Consider the following 7,303-nt stretch of genomic DNA (forward strand, 5'->3'; position numbering starts at 1 on the left):
TGATTAGGGTTTCTCTCACCGCACATGACATATTCCTCTCAGACGAGCCATTCATGTTTGCTCGACATCGTTCATCAGTATGATCAAAAGTCCCGCTGGTGATCCTCCCTACTGCCGTTGGGAGTCCAAGATACCGCTTTGTGAAAGCCTCACTAGAAATGCCCAACAACTGCTTGACATGAATTCTCCTATACTCCGGAGTGTTAGGGATAAAACAAATATCAGTTTTTTCCTTACTAACTCTACCCGAGCATTGAGAATATATCATGAGGATCTCATTAAAAGGTGTTTTCCTATCCCTCGCAACGGTGACTATCGGTACAGATGATTCAACTTTCTTGCCTTCCATCAATGGTGCTTTGCTTCTAGGGATTTCCACATTCTCAATCCCTTCACCAATAGAAAAACTTTTGATTTTGACCCAACATAGACCTCCGTTTCCATCTGATAATTATCTGATTTGTTTCCCGGGAGTTCCACAATCTCCACGCTTCCATGAACAAATATAACTTTTGATTCAGGCAAGACACATACCTCAGTTCCCTTCTGAAAATTATATGATACGGGATAGTCCAGAATCTACCTAACCTGGTACATAAAATGAATGGAATCAATGATAGACTCTTGCAAAGTTTTTGGGGAAACAAAAGCAAGCAACTCATAGGATAGGTTGGTTGGGCTTGGATAATCGATTTAACCATGACTTCTTTGCCTGATTTGGACAATCCTTGCCCCTTTCATCATGTCACTCTTGCTGTTGATCGTTATATTTATTTTTTTCTTAAATAGTTTGGATTGCTTACCACATGCGTCACACGTATAGTGCTTAAACGTCCCTTCTTTCGAAGAAGATTGGGTTGTCGTCAAGCCAGCTGCCACATCATCTCGACATATAGATTCGTCTCCTTGGATAGGAAAAATGATAATATTGCTAAAAATGTCAAAGGGCAAATGATAAGGGACTTGGATTTATCCTAACTCTATGCGCGCGCAACCTGTATCGGCACCACACATCTAGCCCTACTATCAAATCAATATGGCCCACATGTGTCAGTCATGCATGCGCCAATGTGTATGGTTCAGCCGCATTTCAATTGATTCTACCTCACATGGGACCACTCTCTCGTCTACCCTAATGCACCATTTAAATACAACATTAATCAACATGTTTTAACTAATTGTGGTTTATTATTTACTAAAAAAATGATGTAATTATTCTCAGAAAAATCTAATGAAGTTGATTACTGGATTATACCAAAGGAATTTTTAGATGGCTGTGGCGAACTCTATTGGAAATTCCAAAGAACTTTACAAAATCCAAAGAAACAGTTAGTCATGGCAAAGTGTTCCCAAACGTTTTTCTCATTTTTATGGCAAAGTTCGGACACCATGTTAGCAAAGTCCTGTTAGAAAGTTCTTCATATTTTTTATAAAGTCCTTTGGAAAGATTGAGAAAAGAATAAAAAATTGTTTAAGAAAAAAATTCTGAAATATATCAAATATTGGTCTTGTTCTAAAGGTCCTTTTGTCAGGAGTTCAAATATATAAAAATTCCCGAAATCAAAATATTGGTTTAAAAGATATAAATGATTCAATTAGGAAAGTTGAAATAAAAGGGATTGATTTGTTTGGGAGAGAGAGCAGAGAAGAGAGAGAGTGGGCATGCACATGTGATACCATGTGTACCTGTTGATGTGATATGCATGGTGATGTGTGGTGAAGATTGGAGTTGTGCGCGCAAAGGGTTAGAAATAGCCATATTCGAATGATAAGCAATCATCCTAGGTGATGAGACAATTGAAAAAGCCTTTACGGCCGATGAATAAATAAAAAGTAACTCCCTGCAAAAAAATAAAAATAAAAAGTAACTAAAACTGCATCAAGTAAGTTGTGAGAGGGCTTAATCCACCGTTGGTTGGCACTTAAATATTCGTGCAAGTCATGTTTGCCCAATTATCCACCAGGCCTTGCCGCGTCACCGCAAAATTCAGGTCAAACCCTACGATTCGCCGTCGCGGCGAGCTCCTGCGATGGCTGGCGGCGGCGCTGGATCCGTGGTGAACGAGCCGCCGCGCAGGCGCAGGCGTGACCGTGCCGCCGTCCCTGCCCCCATCCCTGACGAGGTCGTCCAGTGGGAAATCCTCGTCCACGTGCCGGCGAAGGAGCTCCTCCGCTGCCGCGCGGCCTGCCGCTCCTGGCGCCGCCTCGCCTCCGACGCCGCGTTCCTGATGGCCCACCACCGCCGCCAGCCATCGCTCCCGCTGGTCTTCTTCCGCACCAGGAGCAATGACTACGCCACCCACGCCGTGGTTGATGCCTAGCCTTGGATATCCGGCGAACCCCCGCCGCTCGCCGGCCCGTCCTCGGGTTCGACGACTACAACAAATCTCATCGTAGCTTCACCATCCACGCCTCCTGCGACGGCCTCCTCCTCCTTTCCCTCTCCAACCACCGCTTCTACATCTGCAACCCGGCGACGCGCCAGTGGCTGCAGCTCCCGGATCTGACCGGCGGCAGTGTCGCGGCCCTGTACCCTCACCGCCCGTCAGGCGACTACCGTGTCCTCTTCTGGAAGTATCCAGACAACAAGAGTTGCAGGGTTGCCTACTACGTCCTCACCATCAGCTCGTTCCAGGGACAACAGAGATGCATCGGGCTGCCAGTGGCCTCGCCATCCATGAACAAGGATAGGTCCTGGTGGCACCTTCAAGCCTCCGAGCACCCGCCTCTCCTGCTACATGGCTGCCTACACTGGCATGCTTTCAACAGAATGATAGTAATTTTCGACACGGTGGCAGAGTCATTTAGCTGGGTGCAATCTCCCACAGCCACCAGCTTGGCACATCTGCTTCAGATGGATGGTATGCTCGGCAACGGCTGCATAGATACCGCTGCCATGCCCGCGAAAACATGGGTGTTGGAGGACTACGAGGCAGAAGTATGGTCGTCAAAGTACGGACGGAATTGCCGGAGGAGGAGATGATGGAAGATGGTAAATGTGTTCAGTGTCTATACGGCAAGGTTGTGTCTGAGAACGGAGATATGCTGCTAATCGGTCGCATTTGTTGGTCCCTCTCCCTGTTTCACTGTGACAACAAGGCGAGGTGATCCAGAAATTCCTATGGGAGAACATTGATTCAAAGCTTCTCGAGATCTCTTTCAAAGAGAGCCTAGTCAGGCATCCGTTCTTCGAGAGGAAAGATGGCAGTCGTGTGAGGCTGCCACGTTTTCTCCGAGGGCTGTAGGGGAGCTAGCACTGGTGCTTCTTCTTGATGGTCTCCTTGCTTACTATCGCTGTCAGTATCTAGCTAGAAAATACTCCCTTTGTGACCTAAAACGTCTTATAAGAATTTACAGAGGGAGTAATTCCTAAGTAGGAGGGAGGTTGGACTTAGTAGTATCTACTTTGCTTGTCTATATATGTACTCTAGATACATTCATTGGAGAGACAAGTAATTCCGGACGGAGGGAGTATGAACCAAATGTTAATGCACGTCTGCACTCACCATGCTTGTTTAAAATTTTCCTTTATAGTTTTGCTACTCTATAATATATGCTGAGAATGTGTATAAAACCTTGTGGAAGATGTAAGGATGACACTGATCTATTTTAACCTCAGTAAGAATCTGTTCTGTGAATTGCAAATTGTAGTGTTTTACAGAACTACAATCTGCAAGATGGGGAAAAATGTTTTATACAGATATGGTAGCTTACAGATAACAAAACTGATGATATGCTTGCATGAATACTAGTCATTGTCCTTAGTATTGAAATAGCAGAATACCAGGTGGTTACCGGTAGGTTCTTGATAAGCATTAAAACTTTTGGAGTTTTGCTTCTTGAGACTTAGGGGGTGTGCATTGGACCACTTCCATCAAAATGTTAATGTACCTATCTACTGCTTCAGCCTATATCCACCGCTAAAAGTGCCCAGCTATTTGATGATTATCTATCTGTGGAGTGCTATCGGCACATGTTTGGTTAGTAATCTCGCGCCCAATATATTAGGTTTGCTTGTATTGGTAGAATCACAATTACAGTTTGCAGTGACAGTTTGAGAATATGCATGCCAAAACCCTGCAAGGTCTGATACTTTCTCAAATTGGAAGGAAGTTGTGATAGTTTCCTGGACTTGCAGTAATGATCTAGCTTAGATATAATCCAGCAAGGAAGTACTAGTGTGCCGCAACACTGATTAATTTAGTTTTTTCCCATGGCTTGTGTCCACTTCCAGCTTGATGCTAGAATGGGGCTGACCCATTCTCAGCGGTTCATTTTTCGCTTCTTCTAATCTTCAGAAACATCGTCATTTGGCTTCCGTTTATCCTGGTTGCCTTTTTCCCACCCTGACTAGCAGGAGAACAGAGCAATAGCTGTAGCATTATTTTGGAACTGAAAGGAAGCCTCTCCACATTTGAATTTCCCATTCCATACGAAATTCCTGCAGACTTCAAGTTTCGAAATGGGGATGGGTAAACTACCAAAGGCTGTGGCTGCACCGCGTCCCTCACTGTCCGTTTCTTCACACCTGCTACATTCAGTTTGAGGACATTTCCGAAACACAAAATATGATACTCCCTCCGTTCATAAATATAAGATGTATTAGCTTTTGGCCACATTCTACACGTATCAAATGTATCTAGACATGTTCTAGTGTGTACATTCATTCTTTTTAGTATGAATCTAGACAACATGTAGAACACCTAAAACATCTTATATTAAAAAACGGAGGAAGTATTTTCTTATTTACGGGGCATTTCTGAATTATTTGTAATATCCCGTCATATGGGTATATTTGCTTCCTTCTTGTTGGTCAGCTGACGTGTCTGTCTACAAATATGTCACGATCTGAACCACAAAAAATAGAATGACGCATTATCTAAAAGTAGCACCACCATCTACGCAGAGCCGAGCTGAATTTTTCATGGTGTATAGTACGCCTGGGCATCAGTTATATAGACGACGTTATGACGGTGGTGAACGTCTGAGTACCGCTGGAGGACTACGGGATGGAGGGTCTGGTCGCTGAAGCACCGGACTAAATTGCCAGCGGTGAAGAATGAGGCGTGCTGCATAGAGTATGAGATGATTGTAACACGAGGAACTTCTCCTTGCTTATAATTTTCTTATATGTAAGTCTTTGAAAGATGAGTGATGTTCACCCGCAAAAAGAAAGAAAGATGAGTGATGTTGTTTTTCCTCCATGATAATGCTTGCATTCTGATACGATGTGACTTGCGGTTTGTTCCTCTGTTCTGTTTCGGAAGGAGGTTCAAAAAGTAGATAAACGTAGACTTTTTCTTTTTGCATCTAAGATAAACGTAGACAAGGGATATGCACCAGGGGTGGCCCATCAAGAGGACCCGGATGAGCCCGGGGCAGGGGCCCGCAAGGCCCAGCAGAAGGGCGAACCGACTTGCCCAAGTTACGAAACTGAAAGTGGCCTAAAAAACCAATAATTCTACACCTACGTGGAGTTACGAAAGTTCAACGCAAATCCTTCTCGCTAATTATCTCTGACCCCTGATTTTAGGGGGGGTGGGCCCCATCCTCCTCTTAGGTCCAATAATAATCCTCCATATAAGCTTGCCCGTTAACTTACGTAGAATATCTTCGTAGGTCTAGCATTGCTCCTAAACAACTGTCTAGTAGGCCAAACAGCACACGGGCTGGCGTGCCGGTCCGATTAGCTAACGAGCTTCCACAAAAAAAAAGCTAACCGGCCAAGCTTGGGCTGCTAGGTGCAGCAAGCGGCCGGGACCACCTATTTGACGCATTCTGTGTCCAAAAGTCATCCCTTCGTACAATTTTCGCGTGACTGGGCCGATCCATTGGGATTGAACTCGTGCGAGCAAAAATTCGTAAAAAGAAAACTGCAGTTGAGTTGGAATTCGAAAGACAGACCTCTCGTGTGTGTACGCATCTTGCTAGCCACCACACCAACTGAGCCTTCGTGGGAAATATTTGGCTCGAATTCAAATGAACTAAAACAAGCGGCGTAAATTGAGCATTACATAAAAACTGTAAACACTGTTTTGAAATTACGAATACTTTTTGACAAACGCGAACCAAATTTAAATTTTCCGAGCATCTTTCAAAACTGCGAATAAATTTTAAATTCCCGAACATTTTTTGAATTTGCAAAAAAAATAAAAAATTAAATATTTTGAAAATCCGAAATTTTTTCTATAACGCAAACATTTTATATATTTTCCGAACAGTCTTTTGTAAAATGCGAATAAATTTCCAAAGTCCAGAACATAATTTGAAAAGGCAAACGTTTTTAAATTGGTGAACAAAAATTGAAAACGAGTACAGCTTTTGAAATGCAGAACAAAATTTTGAATTTCAGAACAATTTGAAAATCTTGAAGATTTTTGTCTACATGAACAAAAAATTGAGAATGGAAACATTTTTTGTAAAACACGAACAAAATTTCAAATTCCAGAACATTTTTAAATTGGTTAACATATTTTGAAAACAGGTACAACTTTTGAAATGAAGAACAAAATTTTGAACCTGAAAGCAATATTAAAACCCCAAAGCTTTTTTGTATATGTGAACAAAAAATTGAAAATGGAAGCATTTTTCGATAACTTCAAACTTTTTCGTTAAACATGAAAAAAACAATTCCATAACATTTTTTGAAAATGCAAACATTTTATAATTTGGTTAGTAAATTTGAAAATGGATACAGCTTTTCAAATGCAGAACAAAATTTCGAATCTGATACAATTTGAAAATCCCGAGGATTTTTTGTGTACAAGATTTTTTTTTTGAAAATGGAATTTTTTTCTAAAATTTCAAAAAAGAAAATTGGTATAACACGAATTTGTTTTAAAACTTCAAATAATTTTTAAAATACGGAAATAAAATTGGAAATGATAAGAAAAATAGAATATTCGGAACAATTTTGAAATTGTACAATTAAAAGAGGCAAAAAAGGAGAAAAGAAAAAGTAAAGAGGAAAAAAAAGGAAGAAGAAGGAACAAAAGAAGCCGGTTCAGGAACCTTCTAGAAGGACCCCAGAACCGAGAAAACCGGCTAGGAATCTTCTGGAAGGTTCCCAAAACCGGAACTGCCAGCTATACTTCCATGTATGTGTAGATAGGCCGGCCCAATCAATCGCGCCCCTGTCCGTTTGATCGACACTTTGACGCAGAGAGTGTCAAATAGGGTTTCCCCACGCGGCCGGCACGAGACGGCCCGTTTACTAATCGTGCCCCTGTAGGCCGTGCCGTGCCGGCCCGTTTTGCCAGCCATGTGGCGCCTATCACCCGCCAAACCAAAACCTCCGAACCCA

General features: G+C 42.5%; 1 pseudogene; it reads left to right on the forward strand.

Moving 5' to 3' along the window:
• The first annotated feature begins 2,030 nt into the window (after positions 1–2,030).
• LOC119273093 lies at positions 2,031–3,108 on the forward strand (annotated as a pseudogene).
• The last annotated feature ends 4,195 nt before the right edge of the window (positions 3,109–7,303 follow it).

The sequence above is a fragment of the Triticum dicoccoides genome, chromosome 3A (assembly GCF_002162155.2).
Source record: "Triticum dicoccoides isolate Atlit2015 ecotype Zavitan chromosome 3A, WEW_v2.0, whole genome shotgun sequence".
NCBI lineage: Eukaryota > Viridiplantae > Streptophyta > Magnoliopsida > Poales > Poaceae > Triticum > Triticum dicoccoides.